General features: G+C 37.9%; 2 pseudogenes; both read left to right on the plus strand.

The window, feature by feature from the left end:
* The first annotated feature begins 25 nt into the window (after positions 1–25).
* LOC136284152 (heat shock 70 kDa protein 12A-like) lies at positions 26–22,338 on the plus strand (annotated as a pseudogene).
* On the plus strand, positions 4,457–6,787 carry LOC136284432 (heat shock 70 kDa protein 12A-like; annotated as a pseudogene).
* Positions 22,339–22,435: the final 97 nt, after the last annotated feature.

Consider the following 22,435-nt stretch of genomic DNA (forward strand, 5'->3'; position numbering starts at 1 on the left):
GTAATCGATCCAAGAAAGGGACAAAATCCCATGTACAACATAATAATGACCTAGTTTCCTAGAAGGCGATTATTTCACTGCTGTGTGGTTTCCACTTCAAATCTTCATGTTCGATGAACAAGAGCTCTCTTCAAGATGCAAAGAACTTCGGAAGGTGAGTTGACGATGAATAACCAATATTATTGCGACCGACCACGACATAAGTTCATGAAATCGAAAACAGAATTGAAAGTCGCTCAAGTAAACATCCTTAGTATAAATAAAGGCGAAAACAAGACCTCATTGATTCGTTTCATTTATGACTAAATATAAAAATGGAGTTCGATTTTCTTCAAACTCACTTGGCATTCTCCGAAAACGATGATATTAAGAAGTCGACGACTTCTCGGCATTCGCGGAATTCTTCTGCAAATTTTAGCTTTGCGATGATGACATATCTCAAGCGTTTGAAGCTTTCTTCGATTCGGATGACTTCAAATCATCTGCTGAATAGAATTCTGCTTATCTATTAATTGCAAATAGATATACTGAAACCACGTTTCATTATTTTGCATTCCTTTCAGTCAAAGTTTTATGTCATCTTCTGCCTCTCTCATCTATTTGACGTGTCTTTCTGGAACATGTGCTTATTTAATTATTTAGTTGTTGACTATAATTATCGTTCAACAGATGATCAAGAGGGAGGTGAACTTTTCCTTTCCTCTCCTGTTACATTCATCGCTGTGGTAGCAATTGACTTTGGCACAACGTTTAGTGGGTTTGCATTTGCGTTCAATAACAAAGAGGGAGGAAAAAGTATCCACATGAGTAAAGAACGGGGAACTGACCAAGGTTACTCCACTATGAAGACACCTACGTGTTTGTTACTCAATCTAGACCAGAGTTTCAATTCGTTCGGCTATGAAGCCAAAGATAAATTTGCTGATTTGGAGGAAGAGGAAGCTCGACAATATTTTTACTTTGAAAGCTTTAAAATGATTCTTCATAACAATGAGGTGAGAGAAAAACTCATTTTGTTTTTTCAAACATACGAAACTTCCTTATTTAGGAGAAATATTGGTAAGGATTTTATATTAAAAAACATTAGTCGATTCTGGTATGGAAGAAAGCAGCTGTGTTATTCTGATAAAAGTTGAGATCATTTTTTGCTGAGAGTGGTAGCAACGATGCCTCAGTCGAGGACATCATCGCCCGACCAGAAACACAGTATGTGGTAATTGACATTGGAGGTAAATTCAATTTTCCTACTAGCAAATTTTTCTACTTGAAACTTTTGACTTGAGCAAAGACATCGACCTTGTCCGGTTAAAAGCTTTATTTTATTTTTGTTAGTTTTTTAAGTTTGTCTATTTGCCATGATGATCAGCAGAGTAAACAGAAAGTATAAATCTAGAGACAGAAATAGTCATCACATGTAAGTGACACCTCATTTTTTAAGTGATCAATTTTCCATCATTTTCATAAAATGTTTCCTGTTATTATAAATGTGAAGAATGCTGTTTTAAAATCTTTTGACTCTTTTATTCATGTATGCGGAACTCTTGATGTGACTGTTCGTGAACTTGTGGAAAACGGTGCAATCCGAGAGCTTTACAAAGCCACAAGAGGTCCATTTGGAAGACAGAATGTCAACAGACAGTTCAGGATCCTTCTTGAACAAATTTTCACCAAATCCTTCCTCGATAATTATGCCCATCACGATCCGGTGGATTGGCTCTGTCTCATAAACGATTTGAGGTAAAGAAACGCGGAAAACGTACCTGTGAAGGGGGTACGACAACGATCCGGTTGCCTGCTAGTTTCTTAAGTAAATTTCTCAGCCAGAGAGGTTGCCATATTAACACAGCCATTCAGCAGCATTACAGTCTTGATGAAATAAAAGTCCTTCGTACCTCTGCCTTGAACCAAAAGTCATGAGGCAGCTGTTCAACCCAGTCTTGGATGACATCATTTCCCACCTATCCAACCTTCTCGCCAAACCAGAGTTATCTGAGGTCAAGTTTGCATTTCTCGTAGGCGGTTTTTTCTGACTCAGCTGTTTTGCAGGAAAGAATCAAGGGGCATTTTGGCCAAGCTTGTCGCATTTTAATACCGCACTGCGCATCCCTTGCAGTTGTTCAAGGTGCTGAAGCTTTCCACATAACAAACTTTAAGTCGATATTTAATAAAGCCTCAAAGCCTCTAACAATAAGACCTATTCTACTAGTTTCTTCATTCTGTAGAGACGCTCATTATCTATTATATTCATTTTGTACTTCGCTTATCACCCATGGTAAAAATACTTTTAGTTTAATATCCTTGTAACACTAAAGTGATTATGGTTTTGGAATAGAGAATGTCGCATGAACTAAAAATTAGTTTACATTGATTTCAATTCCTGGCTCGCCTTCTTCCTTCTTTACTCGAGAATTTCAGTTGCTTCTGTACGTGTACTTGTATTTCGTGTTCATTTTGCAGCTAACCTTTGCCGTTGGAGCACTTACATCATTCCCTCACCATGATGATTTTCGAACCGCTAGCCCAAAGTTTCCAGTCTGCCAGATTTTATGCCAGTGCACCGCTCATAATCGAAACACGAACAGTTACAGTATTAGCATCGATCAAAAGTAACGCAATGTACTAGCTGGGCGGGCTGTGTAGATTATTTAAATGATATCTGACTATCGCAGATAACTGATCTTGCTGGTCAGATATTCAAGTATAAAGGGGTAAGTTTCTAAAGAAACTGTGGTGCCGCGTCGGTGGGAGAGTATAGTAGGTAATTTAGTGTTAACAACTGAGTTGAAAACGTAAATTAGCCACCCTAAAGGGTAAAAAAGCTGACGTTTCGAGCGTTAGCCCTTTGTCAGAGCGATTATTCGTCAATCCAATCGCTCTGACGAAGGGCTAACGTTCGAAATGTCAGCTTTTTTACCCTTTACGGTGGCTAATTTACGTTTTCAACTCAGTTGTTAACACTAAATTACCAGATATTCAAGTATGTTTCATGAAATTCCACAGGATATATTGATGGAAAAGTATTCTTGAGAAGAATAGCAATAACGGTTAAGAGGAGGAGTAAGTTGTGAAGTAAAAACTTTCTGTTTTCCAGGAGTAAAACTGAACTTAAACAAAACCGGGAAGAAAAAAATCATTGACTTATCACTATCGATGAAATTCCCTTCTTATCAACACTTTCATGCAGGTTGTTGTGGCTGATGTGAATTAAATAATATTCATGATCCTATAATACTCATCACAAAAGATTATATTGAGTCGGGAGAATAGAATATATCAGTGATTTTCTCTTAGCTCGATGTTATTCCAAGAATTCGCGGAAGCTAACGTGCGTGCGCTACGATTGGCCCATTCAGCAGGCCGTATTTTATTGTATGGCCCGATGAATTCAAAAATTTTATTTGATCGCCAAATTGTCTCTTTAAGAAAAATTTAGAACAGATTTAAGGAAAAGTACGCAAACGAGGGAAAAGAGCAAAACCCAGAAGCAGATATCCCAAACTTTCGAGTTCGATACTTAGAATTCTAGAAGGAAGACAAGCGGAAAATAGAGAAGAAAACTCGAGTCGAAACCAGATGATTCCATCGCCGCCGAAAGGTCGTCAAGTACGAGTGGAAAAATTTTTAAAGGGTTTTTCGAACAGCAAACTGATGGAAATTTTAGCGCAATAAAGATACCTCCTGCTGCTCTCGACAAGCTCCTTGGCAATTTCTTAAAAGAAGTCGGCAAGCAAAATGGTGGCGAGTATGAACCACAAAGTATTTCAAGCTTTCAAAAAGCATACCCGAGTTATCTTCGTCTTGCTCGTCTCCCTCTATTTGTCGTTTGTCTTCCTCCAAAAACTCTACAAAGTAGGGTTCAGCTCCCGAACAATGCCACATCCTTCTTTCTTCGTCGAAAAAAATTCGCTCGGTTTCAATCTCTCTTTAATCCTGTTCAGTCTGTATCGAGTGCACCAGGCAGCTTTTATCAAAACGCCGGAAAACACCAAAAATTGGATACTAGTCGCTTAAAAGATCCCTGTACTGTTTTCTATCGCATTGATTAAATTCATTTATCCATTTGACGTTGATATTGAACAAGGGTAGCCGGTAGTTTGCACTTTTTAAGCACTTTTTACGAAGAAACGCGTTGTGCTCTGCAATATCACAGTTCCTTGTAGAAAACATATGTATACTCGACCTGTTCTTTTTATGTAATTTTGCATTATTTTGAATTATGAGTGTTAAACGAATATTTTATTTTCATTCAGTTTTTTATTGGAAGCCAATAAAATGTTCTCTTGCGTAGGATTCCTCTTCTATTTGAACCGAGAGACATGATAAATATATTAATAACCTCGTTTTTCCTGATTCGTACTGTAAGTTACTGAACCTCGTTTTGAAAAAACTCGGTCCGTAACTTCCAGTACGGCCCTCGAACTCGGTTAGTAAGAGGTAAAGAAGCTAATTCCTTTATACTTCCAGGCGTTCATATCTGGCAGTTGTTGTCACTGATTTCGGGATAACCTACAGTGGATTTGCTTTTTTATTCATTAAAGCGAAGGAAAGGACGCCATCTTCATGAACAGAGACTGGGCAAATGAACAAGGTGCTCAAACGAGCAAAACCCCAACATGCCTGCTACTCAAAACAGATCTTTCATTTTACTCATTTGGTTATGAAGCGATGGAAAAGTATGGCAATATTCAAGGTGAAAAAGAAGAGAAAGATTTTCTCTTCTTTAAGCATTTTAAAATGACTCTTAACGATGAGGGAGTAAGAATGCGCCTCACTGATCAGTTTCAAAGATAAATTATTAAAGAAATAGGCGGCACTTTATAATGGTTTTGGGCGTAATTATCCACGCACGAAAAGAAAAGTTTGCAAATCACGAGTCGGATGCCAGTATATTTCTATTGCTTCTATGAAAATGATAGACTTTCAACTTTCAACTTTCTATGGGTTTGCCGTTGCAATAAACGGTTTTTCACAAACCAGGGCGCCTGTAGTATCTGAGTGATACTTTTCACCTTCAAGAACAGAAAGTGAGCACACAGAAAGAGCCTTGTCTTAATTAACATCGATCCAGAATTACCCCAGCCGTCCGGCCCGAAAGTTGTTGCCTGAAAGAGTATTGTAAATCTTTTCATGTTTTTTTAAATTAAATATCGAACATATCGTGCTACCTCATTGATTCCCATAAAGACTTTTAAAATGCTTATTGAATGCCAGCGTAAGAAGCATCCGTCATCTTTAACCGTATCATATGCGTTAATCTTCGTCATCCTTAAATATTTTGGTTTATCTAAAGTTCCTTAGAATCTCTTCTTTGTTAAGGTGATTGCAAAAAGGTATGACGACATATTTTCCTGAGAACGCTGGGTTCATTCTCTCCTAGAGTCTTGACAGTACGACTCTAATAAAAGCAGCGAACGGACAACCTGTTAAGGCCAAGACACTGGTTGCAAGGTGCATTACGTTTCTTAAAGACAAAACGATCAAAGTAATTTTTCAGCGAAGAGGAGATCATTTCAGTCCAAACGATTTCCCGTGGGTTCTAATTGTTCCGGCAATATGGACTCCAATCGCAAAGCAGTTTATGAGAGAAGCAGCTTATCAGGTAATGTTAGAAGACCATATCTTATCCAGTTCGAAATTAAAGCCTTAAACTCTTGAAATCTGGGCGTGCTACATAATTTTCCTGTTTTCAGTCACAAGTTCTTCTCATCGAGAAATAATTCCTCCGTTTTATATTATTTATAGCCCACAGCATAACATGAAGTCTATTTAGGTGTGCCAATCTTATGGAAAACGTGATCATAACATTTAATAGTGCATGCCTATTGTTATCGATTTTACAACATCTTTCAGGTTTGTTTTTTTAGGTATGCTAACTAAATTAAAAAGTCTTTCTTTTTCAAAGGCTTGTGTGAATATTATGTTAAATAATCCCCCAAACGACTCCGAGAGGAATATTCTACAATATTCACTGAGCTTAATGGCTTTAGTACAATTGCTCAGGTGTTTTCGAATTTTATGGTAAATTCGTTTTGATGCTAAAATCATTCTGTTACAATTGTTTTGGTTACTCGTATCAAGATAAGAAGCTAGTTTCCGCTAGAATTTAACAGGTTTATTTGATTCAATCAGCAAAAATTTCCTACATTTGTTTTGAAAAGTGTTAAGCCAAACTTATTAGCATCTTTTGTGCTCTTCAGAATTGTATTTTCTTTCACCGCGTTTATCATTTTCTGCGTAACACTGTAAAACGCGAGGCAGCCATTTAAATTTTTTTGTACCTCTACTATATTAACCTCGCGCGAGTGATTCTTGCGAGATATGACGCAATACTCGACCAATCAGAGCGCGCGCATCTCTTTAATCACCGAAGTAATTATACTATGTTTTTTTGGGCTTTGTTCTTTTAGGTTATTTTTTTTTAATCATTGATTTTAGCTATGTTAACCATTATCATTATTTTTGTTAGCGATCGCATTAGTGTCATTATAGGAGATGAACTTTGTTCGTTTGTCTCACAACAGAGTCACTTATGATGTAGATCGCGACGTTTCGACTGCAATACCGTGGTCCTCCGACATACCAACTGTCCAAGTACCTGACGACAATACTACAACCGCTCACCGACAAATCCAGACGAAAACCACAATCCACCAAGGACTTCATTAAAGCCACTAAAACTGTACAGATACCTGACGACTACAAACTAGTGTCATTTGATGTGAAATCGCTTTTTACAAGTATTCCACTTCAACTGGCACTACAATGTACCGAGACTGCTATCCAATAATCTACCGACAGAGGACGTTGTGGACTTACTAAAACTTTGCTTGGCATCAGCTTACTTTCAGTACAACGGTAAACACGACAAACAGTTACACGGTACAGCTATAAGGCTATAAGGCTTTCAAAGAACAACTGCAACGAAGACTTCATCCAACGTAACACTCACCGACCCACTACTACTACCGAAGTTAACGACAACGGAACTCCTACGACCACAGTAACTATACCATCTTCAGTTACAGCACCAACTACTTTCAACGGCTGACCCTAGAAAGCTGGTTTACTAACTTGGAACAAACTCCCCAAACAACACAACAGCCGATTTATGAGGACTTAAGAGGGAATACCATTTAACGACCGGAATAATAATGAGGATCGAAATGCACCAATACCAGCGTAACAATGTGCTACAAATAGCGACACGTAAACAAACCTCATCGCCTGATGAAGACTAACAGTATTGCGGTCGAAACGTCGCGATCTACATCATAAGAGACTATCGTGAGACAAACGAACAAAGTTCATCTCCTATCTTACACCACGATGAACAATAGGCACATATTTTATTACAGTGTCATTATCACTATATTTTTGGTATCGTTATTGCTATAATCATCACTGTCATTATAATTATTATTATCATCATCACCATCGTGGTTGGAACTAACCTCCTCTTTTAATACAACTCTCGTTTTAAGGGTATACATCCTTACAGTAAACTTACTAAGAATCACCAAGAAAGTTATTAGCTGTCTCGTGAAGTCAATTATACATTTGCGATGTAGATTAATTAGTCTAAATTGAAAAAGATTAGCCTGGGTAGGATATAAAGTTAGTATATATCAACTGACTGCTAGATGTGACAGCGCACGAAATACGAGATGATGGTAACATTAAAGAGATCCACAGGGTCACAGGGGGACCTTATGGTGGAATGTATGTCAACCAGCAGTTTGAAACTCTTTTGGAAGAGTTGTTTGGTATACAAAGAATACAAAAGTTCAAAGAGCAGCATCCATCTGATTGACTCGTTAATGAACGAGTTTGAAGGGAAAAACGTGGGAAGCGCATTTTAGACGACAGTTTGATGACAAACATCCGCTTACCAAGAAGCTTTGTATCCATGTTAAATGAAACTCAAAATTCGGTGATGGAAAGCTATGGAACTAGGACGTGAAACTGAAAAATATAGAGTATTTTTGCCTAAGTTCAGGAATGAGAAAGAAATTGTTTAACGCTGTTGCGGACAGAATTAAACAACATTTAAAAACTTTTGATGAAAAAAGCGGGAAGAATCAAGAGGGAAAGAAGGCAAGTGCCCAGTCAGCATAGGTGCAACGTTTTAAAAAAGTTTTTTACAAATATTTTAATTGATTACTTGCTAAGCGTGCATGATTTGCCAACCAAACCAGTTACACGGTAATCTGAAGCTACTAGACCAATATTTTTGATTGTGAAAGTGTGTTATTTTTTCATTAAAATTTTGAAGGAAATTTTTTTTGTTATAAAAAAATTACTTATAGTCAGCAAAACTTAGCGTTACTCACGATACCAGAATTAAAATTACTTACAAAAGTAGAAGATATACCGTAGTTTAAATTTGAACTCAATAACTCAATATTCAATCACTTACTCAAGAACAACTGCAAGGAAAGCTTTTGCCTTTCAGATGGATGTTGAATTAAGGATGGTTAAGCAAAGACAATCTTTACTATTTCTTTAGTTTGACCATCCAAACTCTAAAACAAGCTTCGATTACTTAAGATATAAGTTATTCAGTTTCTGAGCAAATGCTCTCATTTAACATCAACAGGGAAAAACGTCCACGTAAAGACATTTTAATGTTTTGACTTGTAGACGAAATAAAATAGTGCGTGCAAATACATAAACAAATAGAACACCCATTGTTAATCGCCTGCATTCTATCTTAAAGCGAATTGCTGATTAACTAAACTTATATTAATAGTAGCAAATTTATCCCTAGTACTGCCATCAGGTTTCAAATCAATACTACTTCCATCTGTTATCATTATTTTTCAGACTTCCTTCTTTCTCTAATAACGTCACAGGTAACACTAAATAGAAAAGGTCGTTTTATGTCAGAAAAGCCAATCATATCGGTAATAAATCGACTTGATTCATGCTCCACATTTACATTTAGAGCGTGGTAAAACTAAAAAATATTTAACAGGATTTTGAAAATTAAAGCAGTTTCCAAAGTCGAGGAACGTAAAAATTCAAGAGAAGTTTACTCAGTATTCCCTATTATCTTACACAAGACTTCTCCTTTGTGAATACATCTTCCTTCACCATCAAACAGTCCCGGCCAAAGATAACATGCAGTCTCCTCTTCCTGATGTTGGTCAGGGGTTCCTTTCACCAACGTACGTACCTCAGGACTCGTATCATTTATCTTCTTATGGCATTGTTGTAGGTACAAGGATTAATACTGTAACTTCAGTGGTGGTGTCTGGGTAACCATTCTCCAAGTCAGCCGGATACTTGCTTTTATGTACTCCTGGAGTAGTGGTTTATGAAGGTGACTCACTGCGTGTGAAAGTCGGCTGTTTCTCACCAATTTCTCCTTTTCTTGCCACCTGTTCTACTTCTCCTTAACGACTTGAATAATATCCTAAAATTTTCTGTGCTGATTATTTAAAAAGTTAGGAGTATATACGTTCGCTATTTATAGTGGTAATTGAACTGAGTGGAGTGCAATTTGGGCTGAAATCATACGCGTGATTTCAAAATTGAACGAGCGCAGCACGAGTTTGTATGTGTAATCACATGAGGCCAAGTACTATTAAGGATTAATTGCACGAGAGTTTTCAAAATTTTCCAAAATTGCCCGAGTCGCGAAGCGACGAGGGCAATTTGGAAAATTTTGAAAACTCAAGTGCAATTAATCCTTAATAGTACGAGGTCTCATGGGATTACTTGTTTATCAATAAAGGGCAAAATTTATACGAAGGAAAATCACGCGCGCACGGATTAGCCAATCATTAACAGGTAATCATGCCCTCTCTTGATTACTAAAAATGCCCTCGATTAAGGAAAAAAATGCCCTCTCTCTCAACCAATCAGCACTCAGTAATTTTGCCCTTTATTGATAAAATTTGAAATCACAAGTATAATTTCAGACCAAAATTGCACAAATGAGGTTCAATTACCACTTTATTACATCCATTTTGAAATCGCCCAAATACAGGACTTGGTCAGTTCAAATATTTTATTACTACAATACTGAGCCAGTTTGGAATTAAAGTCATCCATTTTTTGGGAGGAAAAAATAAGAGTTTTGGAAACAAAAGTTGCAAAATTTGCCACATGATCCTTCATGTCTTTCATCTTCCTGCAATTTGATCGGTTACTTTAAACAAGCCTTGAAGTTTGATTGGTTGTTTTGTTTTTAGTGTAGCCTCCTCTTCAACTGGAAAAAAGATGCGGTTTAAAGCAAAAATTGGTGCAATTCGTGAATAAATCGCACCAATTAGAGCCAATCAGGTTACAGGGACCACCAGTGATTTCAAAATGGGTGTAATAAATCTTTAAAATCAAATTATAAAATAATCTCTCATGAAATAAACGATACATATGATCAAAAACTGAGAAAGTCGAAAACGTCGACAACAGTAAAAGCGATGTATATGTAAACATTGTGCGCTTTTGATTGGCTGAAAATGAGTGCATTTTTCATTTCACACGAGTGAAAGTTGTAACACGGGTTAAAATTACAAATAGCGTGCGCTGTCAAAATTTCCTCTGCTTGACTTTCTAAGATGCTTTTTTCATGCAAATTATTAACAAAAAATTGCACTCGATATCATGTTGTAACCAATACTGAAATTGCGAACAATTTTTTTTTTCAGACCTGACATCGAAAGTCATCCTTCTTTCCCTTTTTCCGTGGAGAATGACGCACAAAACAAAATGGAGAGCGGAAAGGGCTGGAAAAGTACGATGTGTTTGAAAACAAAATTGCGACTGTAAGCTCGTCTCGTACCTAAGTACTGTTTTTTAATAGGAAGATGTTCGAAAAAGAAAAACAATTCTAGGTTTCTAAGTAATATTCAAATTATTGTGAAGTCAGTATAGTGATTAACTCTAAGTTACTGAGTTTTGTTTTTATTCATTTATTTCCTGTATGCGTTTTGATCCAAAAAAACTGAACCACAACTCAGTTTCTCCATGATGCCTTTGAAAAAATCATCATCAGAAAAAAAAAATCATTAGATACGATTGTGACTGATGTTCTCATATGAAATCAAGTAGCAGCATAACAATTAGCACAACTCGTTGGAAATCTGAAAAAAGATTAAGTCACCGTCAACAGAAAATGGTGCCCTCCGGAAAAGCCTTTGCTTTACCACGAACATCCCAACAAACTGGATTGTATCACACAGCAGATAATAGGCTAAAAACGGTGTGAGGCTTTTTCGATATTCCTATTGGTTCCCGATAAAATATATTTTAAAGTTGAACAATATAAAATTGTGTAGTCCCGCGCCGGGAATTCACAGGAAAAAATATATTGATTCGTTACGGCCTCACATATTTTTGTGCATTAATATCTGGCAAATATCCTGACTAAGTTTCATCAAAATTCGACAAAAATACATACCCTATTAATTCGTTTAGGTATAGGTAACTCGCGTAAGAGCAAGTTTTCGGCCTCCAAAGAAATTCCCAGTTTTCGCACCTCAGTTAAGCGCGTGTCGAAGCGGTCATGACGCCAACTAAGGAAAGGCAACATTGAACTCCCTTGTCGAGTGCCTTGAGAAAAAAGCTATTGAAATTCGTGGGAAAAGTCATCCCTCGCGACCTCAACGGAGAAAACGAATGGAAAGAAAAGCAAGAAAAGCAATCAAGAAAAGCAGTTTGTAAGATCAGACTTTTTTGCTTCTTTTGTGCGGTGCAAAGCGTGATGTGAACGAAATATGCAAATCAAGATCCACCATACTATTTTCCCCACCCCGAAGATTTACTGCTCAACCATAAAACCTTCAAAAATTATATGAACAAGTGATGTTTACAACCAAGATACGCACTGAGAGGCTGAGTCAAATCAATTACGAACTATTATAGAATCATGGGGTTCCATGTTTCCTTGTTCCCAACAAAATTTCCCTTGTGTTCCATGCAGTGTTCCCTGAAAGTATTTCGTTGATTTTGGTTTTCCCTGTTCCCCAAATAACGCTTTTGTTCCCGTGTTCCAGTTTTATTTTCCCTTTGTTCCTATGTTACCAAAAAGTTAAATGGCCATGTTCCCTTGTTCCCTAAAACCCCTGAGAGGGGCTTACCCTCGGGCTGTAAAAACACGAAATGTCATTTTGGGTTCTTGTTTTCGACAGTATTTTAACGTATTAATAAATGACAATAATTAGCGTTTTGCATTTCTCTCCCCTCTCCCGCCCTTTTAGAATTCCCGCTTCCCGCCCTTTCCTCTCACGCCTCCCGTACCCTTCCCGCCCCCTATTCTCCCGGGCTCCCGCCCCCCTGTCCCTCCCTTCCCTTCCCACTATTCACGGGAAATTGACTATAATAAGAAAAGTTGATTGCACCTGTGTCTCCAGAGAGGTCCAAAATGTTGACCTATCTTATTTGCCGAAGTGTGCACAGTTTAGTTTTATATAAAATAAGAACATGTTTCAAATGTTAGGCTAAAGGGGTTCTTGTACAGAAGGGGTCCAATTAGCAAACTTTAGCTTAACAGGTCCTTAAAAAGTAGGTTCTTACTTGTGGGTTTTTACTGTAAACCTACTCAAGTGTCTGCGACAATTAGCTTCTTATTAAATTTTCTTTTCAGTACCGTAAAAATCAGTGGCCCATTTAACATGAAAGGTCTATTTGAAGCTTCAGAATCTTCCTCCCATCTCCTTTCAAATTTCTAAACATTTTGTTTTCTGTGCTTCTTGGTATATCTTGCACCGCATTGCAGACTACACTAATTTCAAAGCGGATTCTGCTCAGCAATATCTTGCAAAAGACGCTGAAAATATCCATTTGGGTGAGTATCACCATACCATCTCCTCCACATAAATTCATGACGGTACTCTATTAGAAAGTTAGGGTTTGTATTACCCTTCATTTTTTTTAACTTTTCTTTTGCTGTCGACCTATTGCTTTGCCCCCAGTGGCCGGATCGACGAAATGCAAGGAATTATTGACTGTTCTGTGATTCAAACCCAGTTGTCTCTGTATCTGGCGACATGATACCCACTGGTCGGTGTGCAAAATTGAACTGGGTTGTACTTGGCGTTGTATGATGCCCAAAAGAATGGCCGCATTACGTCGCTCACGACCTGTAGGTATGGGCGAGCTGGCACTTACTGTGTATCGAACAAACCAAGTACCCATTTCTCTCTTCTAGGGCGGCGCCTTCTATGAAACTGCGAAAGAAGTACAATTCCATATGATCGACACAATTTTTGGTGATGCACCACTTAACGATACCAGACAAGTGAATAGAGCTTTTTTAGGGAGCTATCAAATAATAGTGAACCGTTCTCTGTTTCCAAAAAATAAACCACATGCAGTGTTATCACTAACAGTCAACAGGCCATCTACCTGGCTGCCCGCTCCTTTTGTGAAACAATTTATTTTGGTCCTTAAAAACAAATTAGTTATCATATTCATCGATATATAGCTGTTCTGTTGTAGTTAACTAACGTGAAAATGATCTGGTTGCTATAGTTAAGTGAAATGATAATACTATTACAGTAAACAAGAGCTTCTGTACAGAGCGAATTTTTGCTATTGGGATGGAAAATTTGCCGGAGTTCCTCACCCTTGCAACGTGATTTTCTTATTTTGGGATTTGAAAGTTAGGAGAATTTTTAAAGTTGATAAATAATTTTAGTCTTTCCTTATTGTCTTCTCTTGATTTAGCCGGGGTAAATTTGTAGATCGGACAATCATCTTTCACTTTTATTAATGGTAATGGAACCGCGTTTTTATTCCTTCACTTTTTGGCACCAAAGTTTAGCAACAGTTTGGGATATATAGATGTGCGTTCAACCTATCAAATAAGCACTCTACACTGGCAGTATTGGCTACTTACCAAAGTATTCAAACCTTTTTTAACTCAACTCAGACGGGGGTTATCGCGTGATAACCGTCCAACCACGTGACGTAAAGTAGCCAATTGTGTCACTCATAAGAACTCAATTAGAATTACAATTTCATTGATAGTTTCTTTTACGCCTTATAGTGACAGGCCTGTATCTGGGAGGAATTCACGCCCGTTATGAAGGAGTTCTGAAGATAATGGAACAGAGAAAGTGTTCCCTTGCCAAGGCTATGGAGAAATATGGAGTGGCCAGAAATACGCTGAGGGGATTCATCGGAATTTGTGAGCTAAAAATCTTGGACAGAAATAAGTTCAACACGGTTGTTTCCACGGAGAGGGGGCGCTGTGGAAAGCCGTCGGTCAAAGACATCGAGCTACGTTGCCGAACTGCCCTGTCAGAGTACAGGGCGCAGTCCAAACGATTCAAGGAAGAAGGCAGACTTCTTTCTTCTTTCCTACAGAAAGCTTTTACACCGGAAAATAATAAAGAAACTCTTTAGGCGTTTAATTGATAAAGAGAAGCTAGGGATCCTCCCCTCCCCCACCCAACCACCACCACGCCACATTTGAGAAAAAAAAGCTTTCATGAGCTGCCCGTTCTGAGGAAATGATAGAAACATAGATAAAGTTTTCAATCAATTTTTAAATGAGCTGAACTTCCCTTAATCGCTTAGTATATCAGATAAAATCTTAGGAGATCTATCCAGGATAATTATGATAATGGACTCAATGTTACATACTTAATTTTTCCGGGATGTATGTCTTACAGGACTTATCCAACCTGTCCTTTGTAAAGTCCAGTTCAAATCATCATTGACATCCACTGTAGGCCTCAGTCTCAAAGATTCGGCGGTAGTTGAGCGAGATTCCTCTAGTGCGAGCTTTCATCACTAATCAGTTAACTGTGTTAATGTAATGAAAAAACTCCAACCTCGAATGACAGCTCGGCTGAATAAAGCCATAGTAATTATTATTATTTATAAATATAGTCGTCGCTCAAAACTTGGCAATTAATAAATATTTCATTATTTGTTTCGTTCAGTATATATACCGCTAAAAACCCATAATTCCCTAATTCGCTCTGACGAAGGCTTGGGTGAACGCTCAAAACGTCAGCTCTCGAATTCCTGTACCGTGGTCAATTTACCACATGAACTTAGTTGCTAAACCCAAATTCCTTAGTGTGCAAAAGTTTTACATCTCTTTGCGTCTTGTTCTGCGATGAAATTGTCAACCGAAACGGCATCCGAAATAGCTCACTCGACCTAGCACTAGCTAGTTGTAGGCGTATTACACAAGATAGCTGCCGTTTAAGGAGGAATACTGCTGAGACTGAAATGATTTCCTACACTGACATATCATCGACAGACGACCGACATGCTGCCGACAGCCGACCATTAGGTAGCGATCGATATGTCGACCGAGTGATCACTGCTAGTATCGATCGACACTCGATGGAGTGTCTGCGAAAAGTAGGATTCTATTCACCGACTATCGACCGACTGTCGACTGACATGTCGACCGTATGTCGATCGACAGGTCGATCGAGAGTCAACCACACTCGATCGATATGTCGGTCGAGTGTCGATCGCTGGTGTCGATTGCTAGTCGATCGCTGGTGTCGATCGCTAGTGGTGCCTTACTGTGGAATTCTCTTCCTGAGAATATTAGGGCGATTAGATCAATTGGGCAGTTTAAGAAGGAAATCAACCGCGCACTTGAAACATTCGATTCCCACTCGGCAATTATGTAAATCAGTTTTTATAGTTATTTTAACTTTTACAAATGATTGTAATTAAAATACTATTAGTGTAACTGAGGATTTTTAACCGAGTTTAAATAAAGATCTACTACTACTACTGGTATCGATGAAAGTAACCGTACACAAATTCACCGTCGCAGATAGCTTTAACTTCAGCCAGTTTAATAGTTCTTCAATGTCACTGCGTTGAGACTGTGCAAGAAAGGTGCCTTTTGGTAAGTGGAGATGGCTATACATTAAGATGATGTTGTCATTTGCATCACTTACAAATGAAATCGTTAAACCATTAATTATTGTAAAAGCAGCATTTGTGTTGGTAATTCATCTACTTAGGTGAAAACTCAGAGCAGATTCCTCATTTGAATTAGGCTCCTTGAAAAAACAAACAGTTAACTCCCCTTCATAGCTCAAACTACCTAGGCTGCTTCTGACAAGAGGTATGGCTTCAACAACACCAAGATATGATGGTGACTGCATGAAACTGTCATATGCCTGATTTCCCCCCATCATAGACGGGATGAATTCTAGAATCCAGCTTGGCGTCAGTGGTTGGTGGTTTTTCAGTTGAAGGAAGGACTTGTTTGTTAAGTATGTCTTTGCTAACAACATAGAAATAACTGTACAAGCATTGTTGCCTTGAGGACTGCCAATTGTTGACTGAGATAGGAAGGCTGGCAGTTCCCAGAATGTGACTGATTTTGTAGTTGAAGATGGAACATGTATTGAAGTGAATTGTTGTGGTACACTTAAGTTAGAAAACTGTTGTTGGGCTACTAATGGTGTTTTTTTGTTGAGATTGATTGTATGATTGTAAAAGGTAAGGGCAGGTAAGGTGAGAACCTCGAGATCTTTGGTGGCAAGGTTACCCACAGTTGAAAAGTGGTTTTGGTGTGAATTTGCAACTGAAGCAGGCCTTTCTGTGCTATGTCCTCTTTCTTAAGTTGTCCTGTGTGGAATACTTGGTTATGGTATAATAAGCTGTTCCAGATTTCTCATATTTCCCCCATCATGGGACTTGTAAAAGCCTGAATATCTAGAAGCATGTATTGCTAGCTGGCTTTCGGGCTGTTCATGACTATTGTGGCTGTCTGCAATGTTGCTACTTGCATCATGCTCTATAATACCTTTATTGAAGGAATCACCTACCTCATTTACTCTTGTTAGAAAAGGATCATTGCTCCATCAAATGGATGGGCAACTGCTATGGCTGGGAGACTTGATGCCATATGAATTGCCACATTAGCTTTATCAGTAGGTTTAGTATGCATATTCATAACATGGAAATCATCAGTGAGATGGATAACAAGTTTTTTGGTCTTAAAAAAAACTAATATCCATTTCATTGATTGCAAAAGTGGTTATGTTTATTGTTCGTTGTATTTATTCTGCCTTATCCTGCAGGCTGTCAGCACAGTTTTGTCCACAACTTCCTTGTGGTCGTTTTGCCTGCTGCTGTTTAAACATGTCATTTATACATATTCCACTGCTAAAGCCCAAGACTCTCCCTGCAGTCTGTGCAGACCTGGTTAACCCATGAATATCAAGGAACATTTCAGCCTATTTTTAGAGATGTGACGTTTTCTGGGATCTGAGGGAAATTGCAAATTATTCCTGTTATCATACTCAAGAACAAAGGTTGTTTTGTACCAGTGACTGCTGACACTGTCAGAATAAAGCTGCTATGAAAATTTGTAAATTATATATATTATAATAATTTTTTATTCCTCTAATGGCAAAACTTTAGGCAGGTATATTGTGATTTGAAGGAAATACCTAAAGTTAGTTAACATGTGAAGTAGTACAACTATTCTTTGCTGCTGTAAATGTGGATGCCTCTCACTGGTGGCATGTCTATTTGCACTCACTATTGTACTGATGAGGATGTAAATGAGTCTCACAAAGTGCCTGGATATCATTGGATCTGTATAGAGATAGACCCCCACTCTCATAGCGCCTGTAGAAGGCTGACTGAAATTTTTCCATCAGCTTTCAAGATTATATAGAAAATGTAATAATAATGTATTTGACTACTCTGTGAGTTATGTAGAAATATTTTCAACAATTACCATGGGTTTACTTGTAAAATATGAGCACAGTGCAGAACTTTTATCAGTTTTATATTATTACCTGATTGATGCTGTCGTGGAGATGTTTAACCCTGCAGGTACAATCGTAGCATAACTCTGATTATTAGAAATATGGTGGATTGGTTACCTTTCTTAGATTATGTTAACGCATAAGTAAGGTACTTACTTATGCCTGGTGATTAATGTTGGGAAATTGGATGTACCAGCCTGTGCACCAATTTCCTGACACTTTTTGTTAAGCTATTGAATTGTGGTAGAGCAGTATGTTTTGCATCATACATTTAACAGCCATAGCGTGTTAACCACATTGACCATCTGTTGAGTCTGATTGGCACTCCTACTGAATTTTGCATGGCACTCCATCTCCATTTTGCATGAATGTTTTTTGTTTAAGTTATTGATCTTCTCATGGAAACAAGGTGATCATTTAATTTATTGTGTATTATGTAAATGGTGAAGTATGTAAACCCAGAATATCCAGCAGGAAATGAAAGCCTTTGAATATAACTATTTGAAGTAAAGTGGTCCTCGAGGCAAATGTTTTGTCGGCATTTCTCCAACAACTTGTGCACCACAGCGTCCCTGGTTGATAACAAGCCTTACTTTCTATCACTCAGAGTGGAAGAATGTGAAGGTAGTAGGCACGTTCAGATGTTGCTCCTTTTTCAAATAGCTGATAATAACATGCCATTAATATATTCATACAACATTTCCTGGTTCCACCTCCGCCACTTGAGTTATTTCAGTGTTAAAGGCAACTATGCTTCCTCTACAAGAAGAGCTATGGCGTTTTTTTTCTCTCAAACAACAAACCTTTTCGCCGAGTGGTTTTTCATACTGAGGAGGCGATAAAAACAAGTGCTATAACAATAACACAGGCTACGAAGTTCATTGCCATGTTACGACCGCTCCACTTCGACACAAAAATTCACACCTGTGCCCTGAATAATTTTTTTGTTGGAAAAGATATGTTGCAGAGCAGGCTCGGAAGAAACTTTCTTGAAAGTGGGAGCCTTAGGCTAGGGCTTATCCTCGCGAAATAAAAACACACAATATGAATTTTAAAAATGCCGCCATATCGCCTCTATAGTGTTACTATGGAAATATTGTCATTCCCATTCCTTTTCGCGCGTAAATTTTCGCACGCGTTTCAAACATGCGCACTCGTTTTGCCGCTGTGTCCGTTTTCCGTCCGATTTATGGCCCATGCGCGAAGCGCACGGGCCATAAAACTCGGTCTGTAACGTACAGCACGGTCCTCGAAATCGTTTAGTAAGAGGTAATTCAAAAAATAATAGTTAACTGGCAAGATTACAGAAACGGACTCATGAATTCCCAAAGACTGCTCTTGAACTCAAAAACTGTAAAAAGTTACAGTTATTTACGTTAAACATGTGCTAAAGGCGTGCTTGTGAGCTCAATGCCAGGACCCCGTTTCAATACAAGTCATTACACGATCACAGCTCTAACGCTTCTTTCAAAATGATGTGATGACTATGATGATTCGTCGAAATGACTCTTCAGTTTCAAGCCTTAAAATAAAATATCAAATCACAAGCAAGTTCATCATAACCCGAGCATTAAGGACGTTTTATTTCTTGAATTTCTTGAATTTCGAACGAATCGAGTAGATTAGTAATCGAATAGATTTGCACACGTTTTATTGCATTGTTGAAAACGTAAGCGGGCAAGGGACCCGAGAGCTCTTCTAGCTCTTGCTCTCCGGTCGCAAGTTTGATAAATATTTCAACTGGAAGTTATATAATGTTAGACATCTCGCCATAGTGTACTGATACTACTTGTCTTGTATTTAGCAAAAACCAGTGGAAGCTATCTAAACAGCTCTTCTAGCTTCCGTTTTATGAAAAAAATGTACTGCCTCTAGCTTTCGCCCTGGTTGGCGTATACCAGTTTCACTTTTTAAGCCAGTCTTTGCTCCCTAGAATTTAAAGGTTCGATGTTCTCTGCAGGTTCCTCTTACATAGCCGTAGTAGCCATTGATTTTGGGACCACATACAATGGCTTTGCTTTTGCTTTCAACCAAAGGAAGGGAGAAGGAGGTATCCATGTGAACAAAGCATGGGGATACGACCAAGGAGCAGTAACTCTTAAAACACCAACCTCTCTTTTACTTCGCCCTAATGAGAAATTTGATTGAATGAGTATATGAATATATTAACCCTAAGAAACGAAAGAAAAATACACCAGAGATAGAATAGAAAAATAATGATAAAAATTTAAGATTACCTTTAGAAAGTGTTCTCATTTTGGAAAGAAGACTACCTGGACTACCAAATAATTCATTTGCAATCAATAAATCCTATTTTTAAGAAAAATAACTGCCAGTATTCTTTAAAGGTAAACCTATATGACGAGAATTTGCTGGAAGCAAGGCTCAGTGAAGGGTTTGAGTTGTTTCTGTTTTCTAAAAAGTTCACCTAGAACTTTTGAATCATTTTAAATAATTGTGATCGTATGGTCTGATTGTCCGTGTGAGGGAAGTCATGATGACAACACTCTTTAGGACTGTTTTCGGTAATGGTGACTGACGTTTTGAAATCCTCAGCGGAAGACATCATTAGAATCGACTCGACTTATTCTTCATGAAAAACCACGCAAAAAGTGATAAGAATCTAAGGGTGTGAGGGGCAACATAAATTGAAAAAAAAAGAGATATAATTGTTCATATCTGAAAACTGAATACTTAAGTAATAAGGAGAGCGTCGCTTGCTAAAAAGAGGAAAGAAGGAACGGAGTAAAAATCAAGAAATACTATTTACGGTTTTAAGTTATTCGGGTGTATATTCAAACATCTTTGCTTTGTTCTAGCAGAAACTATACAGGAATACCAAGCTGATAGCACGAAATGGAAAATCGATCAATGCGTTACTGGTTTTTGCTCAATCGATAAGATACCTCAAATATCAAGCTATCGAAATAATCCGAGAGAGAACTGGAGACAAACAGTACTGTGAAAAGGATATCCAGTGGGTTATAACAGTCCCTGCCATTTGGAAACCTGCTGCTAAGCAATTCATGCGGGAGGCTGCATATGAGGTATATATATTTTTGCCTATATATATGGCATGTGCTGGAGAGGTTTTCCATCCGCTCAGTGAAAATAAATGGAAAGGGGTTTGACTTCGAATAGGATTATTTAATGGAGATAATTTTCTTAAGCCTACCGACTTACCTTATTACCAAACTTTTTATTATTGTATTAAATTTTTTTTTCTATTTAGTTTATTTTGATTTATCTTCTGTAAAATACCTAAAAACTAGCTTGTGACTGTTTTTCGCTAATAGCTAAGTGTATTTACATAATAAACCAGTATGTTTGTATGTATGTTAAAATTTAGAGAAGTTTATTTGAGAGCCAAAATTATTCATGAATGTAGAGGCTCCCTAAAAGGTAAAAAGATGAAAAAATCCAATATAAAACTAAAAGGGAACAAAAAATACAAGTTTCTTGAAATCTGTAACAGAAATAAAATTTAGTCTTAGTTTGGAGAGTCACGGTGGAAGAAGGGAATTGCAACATATTTCTTGTTTTTATATGTTTCATGTTTGTTTATTGCTTTTTTTTGTCTTGTTTTCGGCAGGCAGGGATAGTATCAAAAGATGCACCCGATCAGCTACTTATTGCCTTGGAACCCGAAGCAGCATCTATATACTGTAGGGAAATGAAGATGAGGTAATTTAAAAGTGAGAAAGGAGATGCTAATATATCTGACGTCTTCGTGAGGCCTGGGTCAAAATACCTTGTAATTGATATCGGAGGTAATTCAGTTAAATGCTCGTGGGCTTTACTCGCTAACAAATCTCCTCCACTTTGGGCTACTATTAAATTCCAGAACAATGTCTCTCAGTATACTGGAACTATTGAGTAAACTGGATTTGTATATGTGTCACAGGTGCCTTAATTCAACCAGCTAAAACGTCATATCTATCTTTTGAAAGGTATTACCTCAAACGTAAAGGTATCTTTTGTGCTCTTTGGAAGGCTATATCAGTCACTCTGACATTAACAATGACGTGCTTTCGACTATTTATAGAACCATGCTTTATGTAAGATACTAAAATGTTTCATTAATCGATTGTTTTGCAGATGTAGGGTTTTAGTTCCAAAAAACGCTAGCATTGCCGTCATGCAAGGAGCGGTGATGTTTGGCCAAAAACCTAATATAGTGGAGTCCAGAATTATGTCCACGACGTATGGGTTTGGCATAAATCATCGTTTTAATCCCGAAGGTCACCCTGTCGAGAAAAAGCAAGTCATTGAAGGCGTCAATTGGTGTAAAGATTGCTTTGTAGCTATAGTTAAGGAGAATGATAAGGTTAGAGTGGAAGAAACTAGAAAGTTCCTGGATTATCAACCCTTACAAGCAAGTCAAACGAGTGTCTCTTTCAAGTTTTACAACTCTACCGATCCAAACGCAAAGTATACGACCGATGATGCCGTGGGGCCTTCCATTGGTGAGGTCACCATCGAGTCACCAGACATCTCAAGAGGAATCGACCAAAAGATCGACGTCTGCGTCAAGTTTGGTGGAACAGAGATCAAAGCCACAGCAATAGACAAAACCAGCGGTAACACGAACACGGTATATTTAGATTTCCTGTGTGGTAAAGCTTAAAAACTATACAGTGTTCGACATAAGACCGACATAAACTGAGATACTGGTTACATTTGTTAGCTTCAAAGAGAATGGAATCAAGTTATTTTGCCACCAG

Source organism: Pocillopora verrucosa, chromosome 11 (assembly GCF_036669915.1).
Source record: "Pocillopora verrucosa isolate sample1 chromosome 11, ASM3666991v2, whole genome shotgun sequence".
In the NCBI taxonomy this organism is placed as follows: domain Eukaryota; kingdom Metazoa; phylum Cnidaria; class Anthozoa; order Scleractinia; family Pocilloporidae; genus Pocillopora; species Pocillopora verrucosa.